The sequence below is a fragment of the Cotesia glomerata genome, linkage group LG1 (genome assembly GCF_020080835.1).
Source record: "Cotesia glomerata isolate CgM1 linkage group LG1, MPM_Cglom_v2.3, whole genome shotgun sequence".
NCBI lineage: Eukaryota > Metazoa > Arthropoda > Insecta > Hymenoptera > Braconidae > Cotesia > Cotesia glomerata.
In genome coordinates, this window is record NC_058158.1 from 31,564,101 (window position 1) to 31,587,404 (window position 23,304).

The following is a 23,304-nucleotide window of genomic DNA, read 5'->3' on the forward strand; positions in this document are numbered from 1 at the left end:
TCTAATAAATGATTTGTTAAATATTAACAAATATTTTTAACTATAAACAAATCCTTCTATCAGTGTATCAAACTTAAATGCCAGTCACGAAATTTCCCTTATACCATAATTATATAAATTATTCTATATTAGATACAAATAAATTCTATATAAAATAGAGTTAGAGTTTTTTTATTTATTTTTTTTATTAGACTTATTTTCACTACTCTCTTCACTTGAGCTCAAGATCTGTCTTGGTCTCAATTACATCAGATCCTTAGATCCTTAGTACACTTGGCGGGTGTCCGGAACGGTGCTCTTGCTCTCTATTCCTGAGGGAGCAAGCCCGCTGCCAACGCTGAGATCAGTTGCTAAGAAAAAGCGCAGACCAGACTGCGCTCGTGAAAAAGTAATTTCGTTTTCCACCGGGATGCGGAATAGAAGTAAAGGTAAAAATATAAAAGGAAAAACAGTACCACTACTACTGCTCCAGTGGATATGCCAGTTCCACTGGATAAAAAAATGTACATACAGATAAATATGAAATGACATTGAGAGATTAAAAGAGAAGCGTACATATATATAAACCAAATAAAATGAATAAATAATTTTTGTTTTTATCCTTATTTTCAGTTTAACTTATTTCAAGGCGATATAATAAGTGAATAATTATAAAATAGTTGGATAAGATATCATATGAAATCCAGTCATTTTTCATGGAATTTCACATTAATAATAATAATAATAATAATAATAATAATAATAATAATAATAATAATAATAATAATAATAATAATAATAATAATAATAATAATAATAATAATAATAATAATAATAATAATAATAATAATAATAATAATAATAATAATAATAATAATAATAATAATAATAATAATAATAATAATAATAATAATAATAATGATAATAATAATAATGATAATAATAATGATAATAATAATAATAATTATTATTTTTTTTTTTTTTTTTTTATTATTATTTAGAGTCGGTTTTAACTGCTGTGGTCATATCGCCGACTTTTAACTGTTGGGAGTGGTACGTTGGGTCTTTTTGGGTTGTGTAAATCTTAACCTACGCGGCAAGGGCCGAATATCAACCAAAATTGGTTTCTAAGACCAGCTTGGGATTCGAACCCACGCCTGGCCGGTAAGTTAGTCCGAGTTCTCTATAGGCCATGCGCCTTAGACGACTCGGCTAACGTCACCGGTTAAAAAATACATTAAGACTTAGCTCACTTTGATATAATTTACCTTTTACCGATTTTTAAAAAATTACAAAATTAATTTGTTGTATGAATACGTGGAAATAATTTTTCATTTAAATTTTTGTTGAATAGATGTATGTGTTGATATAAATTATTCTATGCGTTGAATAATCGTTCAGATAAATACATTTTTTCCGTCGAAAATGCCTCATGGAGACTAAAGTGTTATGAAGAAATAATAAGAATTGATTAAACATTGAACAAAAGATAATTAAAATAAAATTTCATTATCAGGAAAACAATTTTTGATTACCGTGATCTTAAAAAGTTATGAAAAAAAAAATTTAGGTCATTCATATTATAAATGAAAGTAAGAATAAATAAAAAGTAAAATTTATATTTAAAATATCAACAGAGTAGATCTTAAATCAAACATACTGGCTGAAGAATAAGCTTCCGTTGAATTCTCTTACTTGAAACTTTATATTTTAAATTCTTTTCTGGTTTATTTATTTCTTTGTTGTATTATTTCTCATACTTTGTTTCCTTAGAATTCTTCCTTTGCTCGGTAACGCTGAACCAAGTCGAGACAAAGTTCGTGCAGGTCGAGCGGGATCGTATCGGATCTGAGGTATAAAAAAAGATGCGGTGGAGTTGGAGAATAGAAACAACCACACCGGGAAAGAATAGAGAGAGGATCTGTCCTCAGCTTCAGCCAGCTCGAGACGTCGAACGAAACAGAACTAGAGTTGCTGTAAAAATATAAAGTACCAAAACGGATAAAAAAATGAATGAAAGCGTTAAAAAAAAATGAGCAAGCTCTACTCGGTGTTGCTCGACGAAGAAAAAATAAAAGTACTAGTAGTTGCTGCGAGTAAGGAAACTAAAAATAAAAATATACTACTTTTAAAGTATTGTAAAAAACTGTAAAACGCTTGTGACTGAGAAAGATAAGAGATTCTTCACTAACTAGCTCAGAAAAAGTTTAACTTGCGACTCCCGTTGGTTCGGGTTGAAAATTCTGTAGTCTATTAGATGGGATAGGATACGAAACGAACGCCGCAATTCACCTGGGAAATCTTTAACGTTTAAATGGATAACAACAACAAAAAACAACGATACAAATCACGGCTAAAATTATTTTAACAACGAAAGTAATAAGAAATAAAATGTCAGAAAATAGAAAATAGAGTAAGTGATTACCTCATTACTGAAATAAATTTTTTTACTGGTTTTAATAAAACTTGAGTTGAATGAATTTATTTGGGATGTTGGATTTTAATATTGTAAAAAAAAAATAAACATTTAAATTAAAGTCGAGGAAAATAATTCGCATTTCTGTTTATGAGTCTTTAAAAACAAGATATTTCTTGCATTGTAAATACGTATATAGCAGACAGAAAATTATAATTTTTCTTACTACGCCGGTCGAAAGTACGGGGTTCCCGCTGCGATTTCACGACAGAAAGCCTCAGTTTTATGCCGTGATCAAGTCGCGCATGTGCTCTACGACGGGGAGCCGAAATAATGTATTCATGCACTGACAACGAGACACGACGCGGCAGATAGTCCGAAAGTCGGTAGTCGCGCTCACTCTATTACTTATGTTTATAAGCCTAACCTTACTTGTGGTTGTTATGAATGTATGTGTCGATGATTTTAGGTTGAAACTAAGTTAATTAGAGAAAATTAATATTTATTTTAATGAAATGAGACTTATTAAATATTTAAATTACAAAAAAAAACGAGAAATATTTTTTATTCTGATAGATATTTTCAAATAAATAAATTCATTATTGAACAAATAATTATTTTAAAAAATACACAAACAGATTTTTTTCTTAATTTTTTTTTCTATGCATTTTACGATTATTATTTCATTTTTTTGTTTTTTTTCTATTCTTAAAATCAGAGTTAATTTATAATATATTTATAACTTTAAATTTATTAAATTAAGATCTTTTCTCAAAAGAAAGTAGTAATATGATAGATTATAAATTAATATCTTTATTGACAGCTGTATTTGATGCCTGATGCCCCCCCCCCCCCGACCAGCAGCACTCGCTTCGCTCGGGCCGCAAATGTCGGGGGCAGGCATCAATTTTTTTTCAAAGCAATTTTTTGCGTACTTTCGACCGGATAGCAAGAAAACTAATATACACTACACGGGCAGAAAGTTGAGATTCCGGCACTGCGAAGCCTCGGGCATCATGGCGCGCAGTGCCGGAATCTCAACTTTCTGCCCTTAAAGTGTAATATACTATTTACGATCATTCATCATTGTTTGTGCACAAAAAATAGTACTATAGAAAATGATATAAAGTCATATATATGCTTTATATGATGTTTCATAATTAGTTCCATATTTTATAACAAATAATGCTATAGTTGAAGCAATGCATAGTCGCATATTCTTAAAAAAAAAAAAAAAAAAAAAATTATAAATTGCGGTCAAAAAAGTCAGTATTGTAATTTTTAATATCTTTAAATTTTTTTTAATCTTTGTAATGTAAAGAAATATTAAACAATCAATGAGCCAAAATTTTGTAAATCATAATTCTTAATTTTCGAATTCTTGGCGGGTCAACTATTTTTCGGAAAATGAAACTACAATATTTAACGCAATTTACTTTTAAAATATCTAAAAATATAATGATGTAAACCTACTAAAATTCTTCATTACAATGAATAAAATACTCTTTAAAATACAAATCAAATAAAAGCCGCGAGAAATTCTGTTCAAATATTTTCACTGAGAGTAAATTACACTGAAAAAATAATTAGGTTTTTTTTTAGAGTCGAAATAACAAATTTCATATTTACATCTCTCATATAATTATGTTGAATTACAATAGTCACAAGAGAATAAATAATTATATCCTTCACTCGCAAAACACACTAGCAACCCTTTAAATAATTCAATGTAATGGTTCAATATTTAACACTGCGGAAATTTCACTGTGCAAGTGCGTGACAACTCAAGCGTGTTAAGCCCTCGGAAACTATATTAACCAAAAAAAAGCTGTCGAACTTGCAACAAAAACCTTTTGATAGTTCAGTCACACGAGCGGGCACTGAATCAGCAAATACATTGTGATTTTAATTTATAAAACTTTTAGGACGATCTTTGGGTTGAGGTAAAAAGTTTTAGTTTAATCATTAGTTGTCAAAGTTAAGGGGGATTAAAGGGTTACTCAAGACAAGCCGTGTTGAAGGGATTGAAGGATGATATAAAGGGTTCCAAGATAAGACAGCCTAGCAGGGTCATTAGTCACTAGTTATTAGAAATAGTAATCAGATTTCAATTGTTGAGTAATTAGTTTTAAAAAAATATTTGAATCAATAACAGAGTATCATTTTGTGATCAATTAAAAAGAATTTATGGATGCAATGTTGTAATTTATGTGTGACTACTGGTTATTTGTTTTGGGGAGTGTAAATTTTTCGGGTGTTGATGAAACTGTAATTGTAATGTATAGTAACAGGCTTGAAAAATATGGTTATTACTCTTTTGGTTCGAAACGTATTGCAGCATTTTAATATTTCATAACTTTTATGTTTATGAGAAATAAAAACGAATTATTATTTCTCATTCTGGAAATTTTATTTAAAATTTTTCTCATTATTTTGAAACTGTAAAAAGCTTTTGGTTTTAAGCAATCATTAAATAAAAACTTGAAATTTTTAATCAATTTCGAAAATTTAACAAGTAAAAAAAAAAATAAAACACATATACTCATTTACCGAAACAATACTAACTATTGCTATCAGACCAGATTTTTAATTGCACCATGTTTCCGAGATCAACAAGGTTCTATGAAAATCTAACTGAATATATTCTCTACTCTTCACTTGTAGTTATTTTTCGATAACATTATTGAATAAAAGAATAAATCTAAAAAAATCCATCAAATTATAGACCGACCAAAAAGGATTTACCTTTAAAAATTTAATTGAAATAAATTGTAAAAAATATAAATGACTGTGTAGCTCCCAATCGTTTATATCAAACGCAAAGTAATATTATTTTAAAATTCATGTCGATGTAATTTATGGTTTTTTTTAGCAAGTACAGAACGACCAACAAGGGTAAAGTATATATTTGCAAAGGCACTTTGATCTTTCCAGCGCCGATTTTATTTATACTGACTGCCCGAAAATTCGATTGTAATTGACCGGATTTTATTTAAACCAATAAATTCAATCGCCAACTTAAATAAAAATTTAGCAAGCTATCTATCAATCTATCGTTAGACTGTATCTTTTATTCTTCAAAGAAACTTTTAATTGAGTGAATCGAAATCGGGTTTAAATTCGGAAAGAGGAAAATTATTGACTACTTAATATCCAAGTTCCGAGTTATTAGTTCGCTAGACTGGACAGAACTGGACTGAGATTTTTTCAAATGCTTCAAACGTTTAACTAGTTCACAAATTTCACAAACATACTCTATTTTATCAATATTTTTTTAAAATATAAATTCCGACTTCAAGATTAGAGTTATTAAAAAGTTGATAGGGACCTTTTCGTTAGAAAATTTAATTTTTTACAAAAAATGTTTCTTATAATTTTACCTGATCCTATAATATAAAATTGATGATTGAATTGAAGTTAGTTTAGTATCAAAAATCTCGAAAAAATGGTTACTGATTCCTTATTGGTTAGGATTAAAGCGCGCGCGTATTCGCGTAATTTGAATTCCTAGTTATACTTTAATGATACAAATGGTTATAATGTTTACGCCAATTAACCACACCGTTAATTTTTAACAATAAAATTATAGAAATACAAATGAAAATTACAAAAAATTAAAAACTTGATTTCATGATAATGATCGACAGAAATTGCCTGTTGATTTTCCGAATTGTTCGTGCGTAAAATTGTACAGGGATATATCAATTGGGGGAACAAGTGTACACATACATACATAAGCATGTATATATTAATATATATAAGTGTGTCTGGATTTACGTGTACTGAAAAGAAATTAAATAAAAAAATGTAGTGGCACATGTAGCGTACATGCACTACATATGTTATGTACTGCGGACTGCACATTTATATATATATATATATATATATATATATATATATATATATATATATATATATTTATAAAGAGAGGAGTAGCAGACTATGAGAAATGAGAAATGCCGGGCTAACTAGTCGACCGAGAATGCACCCGACTCGCATTATGAAAGCTTTTACTCCTACCTTCATATGCTCGGCATCATCATCCCGATGCTCTTTACTATTGCCAGTATGTGTCTAGATTTACTACCCATGCTCTACACCCACTGAAATAGTTCACTTGGGAAATCCTTACATATGGATTAACCAACTCGTAAAGATAAAAAAATTTTTAAATAACACAGCAAATAAAAATAAAAATAACAATAATAATACTAATAAAAAAGATAAAAAAATCTCGTTAACTTTTTTACTGGCTGTAACGTCAAATTGGAATTTAAACCGATTACTTATCTTTGCCTATTTTTAAAATTTATCTCCACGCCGTAGCCTCAGGAAACTGTCGAAAAGCTTTTTATGGCATAAAATAAAATGGATGCAAAAAAATAAAAATTATTTATTTAAAAGTTTGCCCTCTTTTTCTCCCGATAATCTTCTTCTCTTTTTTTTTTTTTTTTTTTTTTTGAGTTCTTGAGTTGAGGCGAAGGATTCTCGGGGATTTTGGCACCAGTTTCGTTAAAATTGAATCGGATTCTGGCGCGGACGGGAGCAAATATAGCGCAGGAAGTGCGTTTATATGAAGTTCTCGAGTGAATACAGTAACTACAATACTACATCGCTCTATAATACGACAGACGATGGTATAAGTAAGCATGTTCATGCCAACTTGAGGAACAAAAAGAGAAGAAAAAGAATAAAGAGATTAAATGATATGATATGATGTAATTTGATGTGTGTCGGAGTAGGACGGAGTTATGGTTTTGTTTGAATATATAGTGAATGCTGCTCATACAGTGGATATTCCATGTATTAGTTAAAGTCACTGTCACTACGACTACTACTACTGGTTTGGAGGAGCTGAGTGAAGAAGCTAAGAGGATAGTCCCACGACCCGTTACCTAGCACGAGCAGAGTATACTCGTAGAAATGTGGATAATATCCAACTCTAACTGGCTGGGAAGAGCAGATCCTCTCTGGCACACGACTCGTATTACCTACCCTCCGACTCGTCCGGATGCTCTAAACTGCCGCTTCGGGCACGAAACAGTTCGCTTGGGAAATCCTTATGCGCGGATTAGAGTTTCTGGCAAACGCAATTGTTTCACTGCTTTCTTGTCTCTCTGTATGTTCTCTGTTTTTATTTTTTTTACTTTTAGCTTTTGTTTTACGTTTGTTATTATTTTTGTCTTGTTTTGGAGAAATATTAATTATATTTTAATCTTCAAGTGCAATCATGTTAGATTATTATTACATTGTGGTGTTATTAATATAATAGTGTTTCATGTAAATATTTGCAGAGATTAACTAAACTCACTATTTTGGAGCGGTAAATATAATATGATTTAAAATCACATACACATATGTATATTTATAAATGAATATAATTTTTTAATTCCCCGGTTATAACACACGTGTTGAAAAATTACAAGTATTGGAATAACTACTTTGAACATGGAAATCAGTTTTGACGGAAAGTTGAGACAGTTGTCAGCTAACTTTATCATGTCATTTTTTGGGTGTCGGTGTGTGCGCGTATCGTTAAAAATTCACTTTCATCATTTTTTACAATCGCGCCGTAAGAAGTATATCTTCAAAAATTTATATTAAAAAATATGTCTAAAATCTGTATAAATTTAAAAATTATAAATAATGCATAAGAAAATGTGAAATCTGTTTGAAAAATAAATTTTCTTCATCAGAGAATTTTTTTTACGGTAAAAAAAATACGCTTAAAATAAATCAGTAAGAATTCCATTGGAAGAGTGAATTATAATGAATTAAAAGCACAAATATGAGGTATTTCATTTCATAACATCATTTAATAACGATTTAATGTGTTATTATAAATTTTACGTAAATATTGTATACATAAAACACAATAATATTAATGTTAATATAATTTTTTTTCCTTTGTACAATTAAATAGTGATGAGTTCGAGCTTTGTTTTAATTATATTTTTGGCTTATCTTTGCAGTAAAATATGAAAGGTAAAATAATTGAATTTATTAATTAAATTATATGTTACATATAAATGATGAAATTAAAAATTAAAAATTACATTACGCGGTGAGCAGATTGAGTAATTTATTATTTTCATTATTTTATATGACTCAGCAGTTTATTCTTCTTTGCTCTTTTTGCAGCGGTTAGATATTATAGGTCCTATAGTATAACTGCTCGGGATCATTTTCATGAGCTATCAATCAAATCTAGGAATAATGCTCCAGGCTATTATGCTACTACACTTGGATGATTTATGGTCTGGTTAATCGATCGCCGAGATTGTGCTGATGTGAAAAGTGTCATCGCAAGTTTTGTTATTTAAATAATAAAGATACTTTTGGATCTAACCCCCGGGGGCTGGATGCTTTTTATGATATAGTACAACCTGATTTATGGTTTATGATGAAAGCTATTGTAAATAGAAAATATAAACTGTGAACATGAAAATATTTGATTTCGATTTTGTATTTAGACAGAAGGATTCGCTCTTTCGCTAAGAAATGAATTTGGTTTTTTGACGGATTGAATTAGTCTCTTAAACAAGCCATCAGCGTTTGAAATTTTTACACCAAATCATTTACACTCCACTGGGGAGCTCTAACTTATTAATGTACGATAAATTGCCCGATTTGATTAAATTTAGTATCGCTAAAGTTTTTATATAAATTCGTCTTTTTGTAGGGTTGCCTGAGGCAGAGTAGAGTATTCTGTCCGGGTAAAATGAGACAAAATGATTTTTTTAGGTTTCTGGGGTGAATTAAAAGGCCGTAAAACTGCAGTCAATCAAGGTAACTTTACCCTTATCAGTAATTTCATTTCTCCCCTAAAAGAGTGTTTAGACTTTTTATTTTACTATTCTACTCAGTATCTTTGAATTCTAAACTGTTATGTCTGCTGATTTTATATATATCAAGAAAGTTTTTCAAGTCACGTTCTAATATTTTTTTTTATAGTCGAAAAATGTTGCCCTGATAGGCTTCGGTAACTTGGATTGAATATTGGAAAAATATTATTATCTCCATTATTAACTCGTAAATAATTTTCAAAATTATATTTTCAGAAAACGAAATATTTTATTACAACTAGTGTTGAGTAATTACAAATTATATGAATTTTCAACCCTTCTGTAGGTTTGTCATTCTTCATTAGTTGCGTCGTCACGTGTTACTGTCATATATATTCTGAAGTAGAAACTACATACTCATACATTTTAACTTTTTAATCAAATTTTACAAACATAAAAATTTTTTGTACCAAATGTCAAAAACTAACTTTTCAAGAAATTTGAATGGTATTCCAAAAACGTAAAGATCTAATGCAAATTTAAAGTTAAAAAAAAAAGGTTGGCAATTTATTTTTGAAACCCTATAAAATTTACTCTGATAAAAAAATGTAATAAGTTGATTTTATGTATTCGTTTAATAATTTTTATGAAATCTTAAAACTGAAGATATTGTACTAAAATAACTATTTTATTGAGTCGTAATTTATTACCACTCAGTTATAAATTTAAGTTTCATACTTGATACTCGGTAATAAAATGTAATATAAAAAATTTTTAGATTTGTTTTTTAAAAAAATATTTCACAAATAAATGAATTGACTAATATTGTTATTTTTATTATTATTCGGTTTTGTATTGTAACAACATGGAGATGTTTATTGTTAAGAATTATATTTAGGGTTGGCTACTGTAGCGCAGTAATTTCAATGAAATTGTTATGCAAATGAAAATAGTTAAAAATTCACAGTAGATTTTATAATTTTATACTGTAGAATGGGATTCGCAAAGGGGACGTGAAAAGCTTTAACGGATTTAGTGCGACACGAGCTGGAGTAGGGAATCGGGTTGGGGACGAGGTGTGGCAATGAGGAGAAAGCTAAACGCCCTGATATTCTTCTACTCACTCGTTGCGAGATTGTAAAACCGAAAAGAAGATTGCGGATATCTACTTTCTCGTCTTTCGCAATCGTTTCCTACAACCACCAGGAAGAGACAAGATGAACAAGAAGAAAAAGAAAATGATCAGAAAAAAACGAAATCTTTCAATGCTAAGACCCGTATTATTCTAATTTCACCGGTTCTCTTTTATGCACTGCTAAATTATCTGCAAATATTTTTCTTTAACCATTATTATCATTAGCATTTTAATTTTTTAATCCCCAACTATTTTTTTTTCATTCATTTTCTTGATTAAAATTCTCCACGAAAACAGTTGCGTTCTTTTATACATTTACTAGTGATCAGTCCTTGATTGTAAATTGAACTGGTGCAGAAATTACCGTATAAATTTCCCAATTGCTTTCATAAAACAATTATGTGAATTTTTTTTTTCATTACAGTGCAATGTACAATGAGCTCTGGAATTGACAGATGCAATAAAAAATAACGTGTCAAACTCTATTGAAAACAATTTTCATAAGGTCAACGCCCGATGAGTTTTATAATTAAAAATATTCAAATAAAAAAATACGTCGCACGGTGTAAATTCCAAAAGGGTAAAATGAATTTGACATAATGCGTTTTATTTAATCCCGGTACTTTTTTGCACACCTCATAACGCGAAACGGATGAATTAGTTCTTTACTCTCAAATAATGAAAGTCGAGGAATTTTTTTAACTTCAAATGCCTCTTTTATATTCATATTGAATTTATATAATCATATTATGAGTACATGTATGTAAAGAAAAATACCATAAATCAACAATAGGATTTATTAATTCTTTAAAAATTAAATGAGCATTAATGAAGTGTGAAATTTTGAATTATTTATATTTAAACAAAATAACATATAAAATTAAATTTTCTAGTCCCCGAGAGTTAAAAAAGAAGAGATGGTAATATATAGATCTCCTCGACGAATTTCCTTGCGATTATTCGGGTCTCATTTTAGCATCAGCACTCAACTCAACAGAACTCGTACTCCGTTGAGCCCTTTGGTAACCCTCAGAATTCGCCAAAGATTATACCTTTGGTTCACACAAATGTACACCCATACGAAGAGGAGTGAACTCGATCGACCTCTTGAAAATCCGTCCCCAAAACTCCCGACCGCATCAATTTTTCAAGCTCTCTTCTCTTTTTCTGCATCCCCATCTTCTTCTCCTCGCGCCTCATGCTCTGCTCGTTTCTCTTCGTTTTAGTTTTCCGAATATATATATAAATATATATTCCATACACAGACAGAAATCCACATACAACTCACCGAATACTGAATTGCAAGTGCTAAAAAATGGGATTCGATAGAAGCATACTAAAATATACGAAACTTGTCTGTCATTTTGTTATTTCAGATTTTTCAGATTTTATGCTCGAGCTTTCAGTTATAAATCAAATTTAAATAACAACACATATAAATAGTTATTTTATTCTTTATCACTTAGTAATTTTTCCCCGGTCCCCGATAATATATTGTATATTTTATATTTTATACAACATGGAATTTACCACGGGGTATTGATATTATATGAATGTATTCTATCATTTTTAGCAATATCGTTTATGTGTATATGTACTGAGCTCGTAACTCTTGAGGTATTTGCATTGCAGGATAAAATTTTCACGCTCTTGTACTTGAGATTCATTCGTATTCGCGAGTGAAACCACGACTTTACGATAATTCGATGTCCTCCCACCGAAACACGAGGTCGGACTATTGCAACGGCAGCGTCAGCGCGTGCGTTCTGTCTGGCCTACGTGACTTCCGGCACGTCGAGGACCGACGTCTATTCAAGTAAACGAAAAGGAATAAAACTTTAAATTATAAAAATAGACGATTGTATATTTATAAATATAATATAAGACAGGAGAGAAAAGTTTTTAAAATCTTAATGTCTATCTTTAACATCCGATTTGTGACAAACAAGATAAGTTGAATTGATCAAATAATATATTTATTTGAAACTTTTGTAGCGAATGAATTATAATAAATAAAAAACTATTTAAAAAAATTAATAATGATAATTTTTTTTAATTTCTACATGTCGAAATTTTTTTTTATAATAATTTAATCATTATAAAAAACTAAAAAATTATTAACAACAAAAAAAAATTTTGAACCAAGACAATAATTTAAAAGTATTTCTTTCTCTAGAGTTAAGCAGAAAAGTTTTCAAACCAAGTCAACTTTACTTGAGCCAGGAAATATTATTGATTGAAGAATTTTTCTACTTGATCCAAGACAATCAAATTTTCCAAGTTGATCTTTTTAGTTCAAGACTTTTTATCACTAACAATTTTTTTTCAAAAAATCCAATAAATTAGATTTAATACAGTAGATAGTATAGCGTAATATTAACTGTAAAATGATGTATTTAAAGATAGCTAAATTTTGTCCAGGTCGTTGGCGAATTATGAGCTTCTTTAACGCCGTTATAAAATTCATAAAGCTGATCTCAAGTACGCCGTGGTAAAAAAGAAGAAAAAAATAAAGCAAAAAAAGGATATCGAAACTTAAATATAAAGTTTGTGATGGACAATCCGCAGGAGTTTCGCGAATGTTAAAGCTTTGGCTTACGAGCTGTGTGTATAGTAGTATAAGGTATAGAGTACAGAGGAATCCCATGAAAAATTCTTAAAGCTCTACGGTACTGCTGGGCTCGAGAACTGTACACACTCGTAATCTCTCTTTTCTCTATCGCGTACTTAGTAAGTCTCACATTCTCATCTCACTCTTCCCTTTTTTTCCTGTCTAGCTACTCAACCTTCGTGACCTTTACGACCTTTCCGTTCGACTTGTTTGCTCTCGTTGACTCGTAATTTTATGACTCTCGATATACATTCCCTGGAGTCTTTAAACGTTTGTTATACGCTACAACCTACATATACACTCAACTTTATTATTATTTTTATACATGATTTTTCTAACGTCATAACGTTCCTTAAATATTACTATGCACCGCTGTTTTATTTTATCCTCTACTCATAGTTCCTCCATTACTGGGATTAAATTCTATCTGACGTGATTTTGCTGTGCCATCTACTAATTATGTCATATTATATATTATATGGAATTATTTTTCCACTAAAATACATCAAATCTTCCCTTATCTCATTAACATTATTAGCATACGTCGGATTTCATTTTCGTACTGGTATTTGTGTTCATATAATTCACGAAAGCTGGAAAATTTTCCTTCGAGATTAATTTCCTATTACAATTGTGTTTTTTTTTTAACTTTGATCTGAGAGAAAAAAAATTTCTATCTTTCAGACAACGATTTCTTGGCTGGAGATATTTTTTAAATTAACCATTAAAACTTATTAACTTCTTAACGAAAAAAAATTATTATTTGAATTAAGTAAAAACAATTTCGAGCAATTCAACCAATTTTTTAGATAAGAAAATATATTCTTGATAATTATTGTAATTAAAATTTTTTGTAGACCTTTTGTAATTTAAAGTTATAAAAATTTCTTTATGATAAGCATAAATTTTATAAATTATCAATTTTTTTGTAATTACATTGACAACGTCAATGATAATTTTTTTTTTATTTATTATAAAATACAATATTTTACACATAAAATCTCTCCAATTATAAATTCTGAAACTTTCAACAAAAAGTAATTAATCACTCAACCCACTCGAGCATCCGCTTTTATTCCCTTGATTAAATAAAATATTTATCTGAAATAATAACTATCATCCATAATAAAAGACCTAAAAACAAAAAAGATAATGGAATAAACAAGTGAGAGCTTTAATCTATCATGGAAAATGTGATGAATTTAACTGAAAAACACACCCTCAACATTATTATATTTTCACAAAGTATCTTCTCATTCGTAGGTTACATTTTCTCATTTATCTCGTGTCCAGGATCCACAATCCAGAATATCCCTCCCCGTGCTACTCTTATATTAATCCACAGTACGCTCACCTACACACAAAAGCTACCAAGCTCGTTAAAATTACAGTGTACCCACATAAGAAAATTACATACTTTATACTGTTTAAATTACGCAGTTCTACTGTACAGTAACTAAGCAAAATAGTATCGTATTTGTAGCCGTAACTGTACAGGCAGGTCTAATACTACTTACTACTCAGAACATAACAGCTATTGTTATAATTGTATGGGCCTAGTTGATATAACTAAACTTTTGCTTACTCGCTAGCTATAAACCCTGTCCTCTACAGAGACTCGGTTTCTCTACCATGCTCTCGAAAATGAGCTTTAAAATTTAATAAACCAAAATTAATTAAACTTTTACGAACCAAAAATTTACCGTAATATACCTTAATATAATAAGCATAAATTGTGGTAAATACATACGAAACTGTAAATTTTTAATAAAAATAAAATTACATTTCTCGTTTTAAATTTACACTTTCTGTTTTTAAGAGCGGTTAATAGTTAATTTTTAAACGTGTTTTGCTCATGTATAAGATAAAATTTAGGAAAAAACGGTTCGCTCCTCAATAGATAATTAAATTATCTATCGAAGATCGAAGCGCTTTTTTAAAAATTTGCATTTATATATGCATAGAATGATTACAATTGATTATAAAATCATCAAATTTTATTTTTAATAAAAAAAAAACATTTACATAAAAAATCACAAAAATCATATATATCAAAAATTTTTTCACGACCAATTTTTGATGATCAAAATCTCTGTTTGTACTTTAAAAAATTTAACTTTTTTTCTCTAAATAAATAAAATCAAATTCATTATTTTTTATAAAATCTATAACACCAGAATTATTTATTCCAAAAAGCTAAAGCCCTCTTCTTAAAAAAATTCAAGTAGAAAATAAATTTCTATCATCACCAAATCATTCTGATTCACCACAACGCCGCTTGAACTTCTTAAAGGTTATCTGAAGCCCGAAATAATAAATTCGTTTGAATTCGAGCATTCGCAGTCGATATATCCCGTCGCCGGGTAACGAGATAAAAAAAAGGTTACCAGGGTATCGGAAAAGTTTTGTTATATGGGCAACGTGCGGTCTACACACATGGTCCCCGTCTCTGTCTATCTATTGGATCCAATAGGTAGCACTACTCTCAATCACCCTCATATGCCACTATTTAATCCACGCCTCTTTTTATCTCCACAATACCGATAGTCATACCACGTATGTATTTATCTATCACACACATACACAAATATTCATTACTGGACTCTTCTATCTATACACCTATATTGTCCAAGTATGATATGTGTTATATAACATATGTCTATGTATATTGTATCTATTTATATCAGTTTGAAAACACTAACGAGTGATATGTAGGAACAACGACGAGTGGTTTCAGCACAAAATCTCGTGTGTGGAACGACTGCGCCGGGTGTTTGAACAAACTCGATTAAAATATGGCGCCAATGGTTGGTATGATGATTGTCCATTCAGTTAAGGACAACATAGAATGTTAGAATACATCGCATGAGCAATGCCAAAAAGGCGCATAATTAAAAAAAATTTTCTTAAAACCAAAAGCGAATGTATCTTGAGATACGTATTTTTGGCGTTAGTGATTCAAAATATTTTGCTCTGCTGATTTTGACATTCTGAACCATTTTGAGTTGAATGGAAAAAAAAAAAAATGTATACACCCTTTTGGAACAAAACCCTATTCAACTGCTATAATACGCCCTTTTGGTATCTGTCATACGACATATCACCAATATGTAATAGACATACAGATGTATTATGTATGTTAGACTGCATTTGTTGCATTGGTCGAAGTTTTGGCGTCCATACATCACTATCGGTTGTTATCAAAACCCGAGTTCAGGTTTATGATTCTCTGATACAAACAAAGCCTACAACATGTTTGTATGTATGTATATATGGATGGGGGTTGTAAGGTGAATAGAGATAGTGGCGAATCCAGAGAAAGCGAAATGAAAATGGTCACAGTCCGGTGAGATACAGACCGGAGAAAGCGATGCCAGAGAGCGAGTGAATCGAAATGGTGTATAATAGTATAGAGTACAACATAGTAGGCAGATTTCAATGGGCAGCAGTCCAAACAACCGATACAACCATTCGGTCAGAACCGCGCATCCACTGATAATTGTGGAAAGTGAATAGTGATGGTGGCAGTGAGGGCGAGGGTGAGGGTGAGTGATTGAACAACACGGATGATGCTAAAGCGAAACTTGGACACAGTGGAGCAAGGATACTCATTAGTCAGTTACGCTGTTTCTGGATTTAATATATAAGCGGAGGTGTAGGTGTATATGGATACGATGCTGTGCTTAGCGATGCGTTTCCTAGATACATTTCCAACTCGCTGGGGGATCAATGGTCACTACTACGTGGTCATATCGGTTATTCTCAATTATTAACGTAAACATTGTTTGTACACACTTAGGAGTAATTATTATCGCTGCTTTGTACTCGCTGTTGTAAAATTGATGCAATCAATTATTACAAAATTTCTGTCGTGGTTGTAATTGTATTGAAATTCATTAAATTTAGCGGGACCGCAGAATGTCCTAGATAAACCGCGATAAGTATTTGTGGTCCATTGGGATGAAGGAAAAATAAGCAGGTTTTAGGATAGTAATTTTGTCATTGGAAAACTAAATATAGGCCATGGATTGTGTACAAGTTTATAATAAAGATAATTTTACAATTACACAATTTGTTTAATTAACTTCGAACTTTTTATAGAAAAAAAGTCTTCTAAAATTAATAAAAGTTAAATTTAGATTATATTATATTATATTATATTACTTGGTAAATAAAATTATTAAATCGAGAAAATTTTATCGCTGAATATTTTACAAAAATAATCTCTCCCAGCTCTATTTGCGCTACTATTATTTATTCAACAAATGTTTAAAAAATATAATTCACTGTGATTGTATTAAAATTTATGAAAATTTATCACCGAAATGAAATTTTATTCTTGCTTCTGTTTCAGCGAGCTAATTGTAATTAAAAATTCATAGTGCGACTGCGGTAAATATTTAATTTAATTGCTTAAGTATATTTTTGCAAATATTTATTCATTTTTTTTTCTTTTTCAAGCCAGTGTACATAATAATACCACGGTTTAAAATAAAACAAGTGTATTCAAAGTTTGAACTCGTGTGCCGAATAAAGATAAAGTGTAATTGGAGAGTGGTAATATAAATTAAACAGTGTGATGATAAAAATACCAGAGTATTTTCAGTAGAAGCTGTGACAAACAACACGAGGAGATATGCACTTTCTGGCCTGCTCGCCAATATTTTTTCTTTTTCTTTTCTACACACATACACATCGTATATAATACGTGACAAACTGATACTGGACAGAGTGGAGTGAAGTAGAGCAAGAGAGTTTAAAACTGGTGTGCCGTGTTAGTATGAATATCTCGAACAAATTGAAAAATATGAGATGACCACTCCGTAGGATAGCGATAGCCGCACTCTTATATCTGTGTAGTGGGAGTGATGCACATGCTGATACTCTCGTTAGCAGCCACTCGAAAGCAGAGAAGGCCTCCCTTTTAGGGGCCGGGGTGTCGGTGGTGGCAACACTCTACCCGTAGACCCTCTGCAAGATTTACGAGACTCGGACGTGCGACTAGGGTCCGAAAGACTCCACGTGTGAAGTTCATTCTGTTGTTAGGGGTTTTTATACCGACTAGAATGCTCCTCGTCTTCCTTTATCTTCATCACCGTCTTTATCTCCTCCAGTTTTTCCGGGTTTTATTATATTTTTTACCGACAACTTCTACAGTTTTTATCGCCCGGAAAGAAACACGAATATTTATCTAACGTCTATACTCTCATCTGTAGCTCCAGCTCAGCTGAATAAACCAACAGAAAACATGTATGTCCTTTCTAGTAAAAAATAAAGAAAAAGAGCTCATGTAAAATGACAATTGTAGTTGAGGTTTTCGAGACTCGCCGGGGCTGAGCTTTTAGCAGCTTATAAAAAAATAAGAAGACGAGAAAGGAAAGAGGAAGCGATTTAGGTATGTACCAAATGAACGACATGCATCCGCACTACATTATTCACATGTCAATTGGAGAGCCACTCTCAGCTTAACCTCTACTCGGTGTACACTTTGGTATACACCACCAAGTGTCTTTCATTCTATTCGTTTTCTCTCAACTTCTCTCCGCAATATAAATCCCTCGGCTGCTGCATCCCTGTTTGTATACATACATTACACACACCAGACTTTTCCATTCCAGCTTCTAGCTAACAGTGTAGGGAGAAGAATCTTTGGTGTGCAGAATAGAGTGTATAGAAAATACGCTCAACACTTATGCAAAGTAGTAGACACGTGTGTACTTACGGATTTATTTATTATACAACATGTTGCGGTCGTGGTTAAACGTTAGCTACGGTGTGTGCTGCCGTACTCATCCCTATACCATGTTTGGCCGGGCTGCGTTCGGTTACTATTGTAGAAGTTAATTTTACCTATGTCCCAAAGTAAACGTACTCTACCAAAATCCTCTTTCTAATTGATCACTATTCCGTTTTATATTGTTTTTTAACGCGACAATTTATGTATAATAGCAACTTATAATCACTATTCTACCGAGAAATACGAATTATGGATAAAGGAACTTTTGCTTGATGATTTTTAGAGATTTTAAATTACAATGTAAATAATTTGGGCACTTTTTAAATAAATTGAAAAAATAGCATTGCTATTACAAGACAAATTAACAATGATTTCATAGAAAATGCCATGGAAAAAAAATTATAGAACTAAAAAACTTTTCAAAATTTCTTCCTAAAAACTTAAGATGAAAAATTAACTAATCAAAAAAATTATAAACATTCGAGTCAAGACTTTTCCAGTGGTACCTTTACAGTGGAGTCTCATTATAAGTTTTAATAGTCTCTCTCATATTAACGCGAGTTTGGTTAAAAAAAAAAAAGAAAACAAATAGGACTCATAACGAGACTCGATTGTAAATGAAACTAAAAAAATCCATTTTATCACATAAATTCATTGGAGATAAAATTTTTCTTATTCTCTTTAATATAGAGATTAATAATTATAAATAATTCAGAACAAATCAATTTTCTTCAGTGTATTTTGTCCATGCTTGACTAGTAAAAATTACACAAGTTATTAACGCAAGTTACTTGCGACTTGAGGGAAAATTTATAATTCAAGAACACTCAAGATTCGCTAAGTGGATTTTATGTTTAACCAAAATTTAATTTACCGAGCATTTATTATAACCGTTAAATTAAATCCATTATTTCGAGTGATTTCGTGAAATAATTGGATTTAATTTTTCATAAAAAAATAATATAATTTTTTGTTTACAATTAAATTTAATTATGCAGAAAATTTCTTTGATGAGAGTATTTACGGATGATGAAATTAAATTTGTAATAATGTCCAATTAATATAGACAGAAAATCTCTTTGATGAGATTGATTTTGACAACGCGTAGACACGTGATTCAGTGATTTATAACTAAAATATTTATGAAGGAGAGCTACGAATTCATTATTAGGTGTAACAGTTTAGTAAGTTAAGAATTCAGTGAATGAGAAAATTAATTGGTATGTTTTATTAAACAAATGAAAGTACGTGGTGTAATAAAAAATATAAAATTCTAGCTGATTAGTCAAACGCTCAATTGCTTAAATTACTCGGTGGTAAATATTAATCTAGTCTGAAATGGAAATCTCGTTGCCCGGGTGGTTAAGACCGTGAATGAGCTTTTAACGCGTTTATATATCTACCGAGAGTTGGAGTAAGAGCCGGTGTGAGAGCGAAAGGGAACGAAAATGGTTACAGGTATTCTTCGTGGCTTTATACCTGTACTGTCTCGCTGAAAACGGTCTATTCTGCTCTCTATAAAAAACATAAAAATGAAAATGAAAAAGAACCGAGCACGCATAATGGAGCATATGATTCGTCGGTATGGATTATACAATACAACTAGAAGAGGTAGCCATAATAATCGCATTAACGAGATTGAACAAGTGGGCAATTCTATCGAGATAAAGTTTAAGCTTTTCGACCGCGGTTTAATGTCTTTCCCTCTAGATTTCCTTCATATTACTGTAATAGTCATAGTAACACTGTTCGCGTCTACGAATGTCGAGATTTTTCCTCTTCCTATAAAATATATTACATTACGTTTTTTGTTAATGTTATTATCATTAATATCATTATTATTGTTGTTATGTTTACTTTCATTTTCTCCATCTGTCGCAGACGATTATACGCCAGACGGTCGAGGGTTTATCGCAATCCCAGGAAGAGCCGGGCGAGATAATTCGTTGTGAATTACGTTAAGCTTTTAGAAAGACAATCATATTTTCGAGGATCATGTAGGAACATAAATACTCCCCAATTATTCAGCTTTTTGCTGTACGCTTTAAGATTTTTGATTTTTATTGTAATACTTATTTTTATTAGAACATTATAGTGATCATATCTCGCATATCAAATGCTAAAAAGGCGTATCACAGCAACCAGATAAGAGTTTGGGTCAAAAGGGTGTATACACAAATTTTTTTCTTTATTAATATTGAAATAGTTCAAAGCTCAAAAAATTATCGAAAAATTTCAGATTTCTAAATCTAAATGGGCGTACAGTTTTAGATATAAGCCTTTTTTGATTTAGAAAAATTTTTTTTTTTTCATTTTTAAACTTAGCATATATTATTTCAAAGTTCTTCAATTATTCGTAACTACATTCAAGTATTTGAAAATATAATTTCCTTCCGATGAAGAAGTTGTTAATGCATTTCAAGAAATTGAAAATTCAATCTAAATCATCAACAATATGACATTATTGAAAAACTAATTCAATTAATAATATAATTATGATTATCAAAAATAGCATTCATTCGGATTTAAGCAATGTCGATTTTGAAATATCATAATAATATAGCAGAATATAAATTTAATGGAATGAAAGGTATATAAATATAAACATGAAGTAAAAATTGGGTAACCCAACAGAAGTCAGTTACTTCAGCCGTCGTATTTCGAAGCGTTCTGACATTTTGAAGTATTAAAGATTTCACCTTGATTTTCAAGGTTAATATTGTGAATATTTTCCATTCAATCTTTGTAATTTATAAATTTTAAATAAATTATATTTCCAATAAATGTTTAATCACATTGATTTTTCAACACCTGTTATCAATTTTTAATGCCCCTCTTTAATTCGATCGTAAACATTCTATATAGGATTATCTATCAAAACGATATTAAATGTACATTTCAAAATCAATACATACCTCTAAATCTATTATTAAAAATTTCTATTGCGCGTTGTCTATACACTGAGAAAACAGTTTGTTTGGCTCAAATGCGCAGATTTATTTGAAATAAATTAAAAATATATATTTAATGTTAACAAATTTCTTTTATTCAAATATATATTACTTTGAATCAAATACTACTTCGTTTTGGTTTATTTAACTGAATCGACTCATTTATTTCATTTAAATAAAGATTTTTTAACTATTAACAAATCTTACTTTAAGTAAATTACCCTTGGTGTCGCTACGGTCGCCACTGTTTTTTCTCGACGTGAATTGTAAAGAATAAATAATGAAAATTAACTCAGTTTACAAATGTATTTTGTTTAATTTTTGTAGAAATAAATAAAATAAATAAATATATATATATATATATATATATATATATATATATATATATATATATATATATATATATATGCTTAGACTAATATGTATTGAAATAGTTAACTATAATAGACATTAATAATTATGATGCTGAAGTTAGCAGACAGCTGTCAATTTTTTAATTTTTATTACAGATCAACGATAAAAACATATTTTAATGCACTTGTAATTTTTTTAATTTTTAGACGTGGAACTTTTTAATTAAAATTTTTTCGTGATAATTTTATTGTTATAAAAGTCCTAAAAATTGACAGATGTCTGTTAATTTATGAAAATTAAATTAGCCGTCATCTAAAAATTTTTAGAATTTTTTTTATTGAAAAAATTGTTACAAAAGAAATTTTTTTAAAAAACTTCATTCGTAAAAAACTTGAAAAATTATAAGTGCAATTTTAAAAAAATATTTTCTAGATCTAATTTAATAAATAAAAAAAAAATTAAAAATTAAAAACGTAGACTAACTTTAGAGTATTATTTTTTAATTTCAGTATAATTAATAATTCCAAAAGAATTGCCCATTTAACCCCAAACGTTCGATATGTCTACTTTTACTACTTTCCTAACCTAAAACTAAAAATCATTGCTTTGAGTATATTCAAACATACAATATTTATAACATACAACATATTCAACATTTATTTATAGTTAACAAATCTGATTTGGTTAAAATATATCATTGTTAGCACCAAAGAAATATTTTTTAACTATAAACAAATCTGGATTTCATTCAAATATACTGTAACTTTGTCTCAAATAAATCAATTTATTTGTATCAAATAAATATTTCTTGTGATATTTAAATAAGATATTTATTTAAAGTTAACGAGCCTCATTTCATTTAAATGAACTGTTTTCTCAGTGTACTCAGCGTTAATCTATCGAGATATTGTTATTAAATTCTGCAATTCAAATTATGACAATCATTAAAATAATTATAAGTAATAAAAATTTTTAATGCTTTTACCTTTAAGTGGAATGATCAAAAATAAAAATATTCAAATTAATAATTAATGAAAGGTGGTAATGGAAATTATATACTTAAATGTCTTCCTTTAATATTCAACATAGTACATGTCAAATGTCTTAATCCTCTTAAAATTATATATATATATAGATTTTGACATTTGTATCTGTTATTCAAAACTAACGTCATTTTCTCTATCATTAAATAAATTTAATTTAATAATATTATTGCAAGTTCTCCTTTCAGTGTGAGTTTCTTAACGCTTACATTTTAAGTGGTAAAAATAGATTAATCAAATAAAATGAGATTATCCAGTATTGATTCTTCCGTGGTCTTATTGGATAAAAGTTA

General features: G+C 29.8%; 1 long non-coding RNA gene across 1 annotated transcript; it reads left to right on the plus strand.

Annotated features, from left to right (window-relative positions):
* Window positions 1-1,105: 1,105 nt before the first annotated feature.
* On the plus strand, window positions 1,106-22,693 carry LOC123275197. The gene is made up of 3 exons (XR_006511647.1): window positions 1,106-1,203; window positions 21,376-21,384; window positions 22,681-22,693. It is a non-coding gene; the product is annotated as an uncharacterized LOC123275197 (long non-coding RNA).
* Window positions 22,694-23,304: the final 611 nt, after the last annotated feature.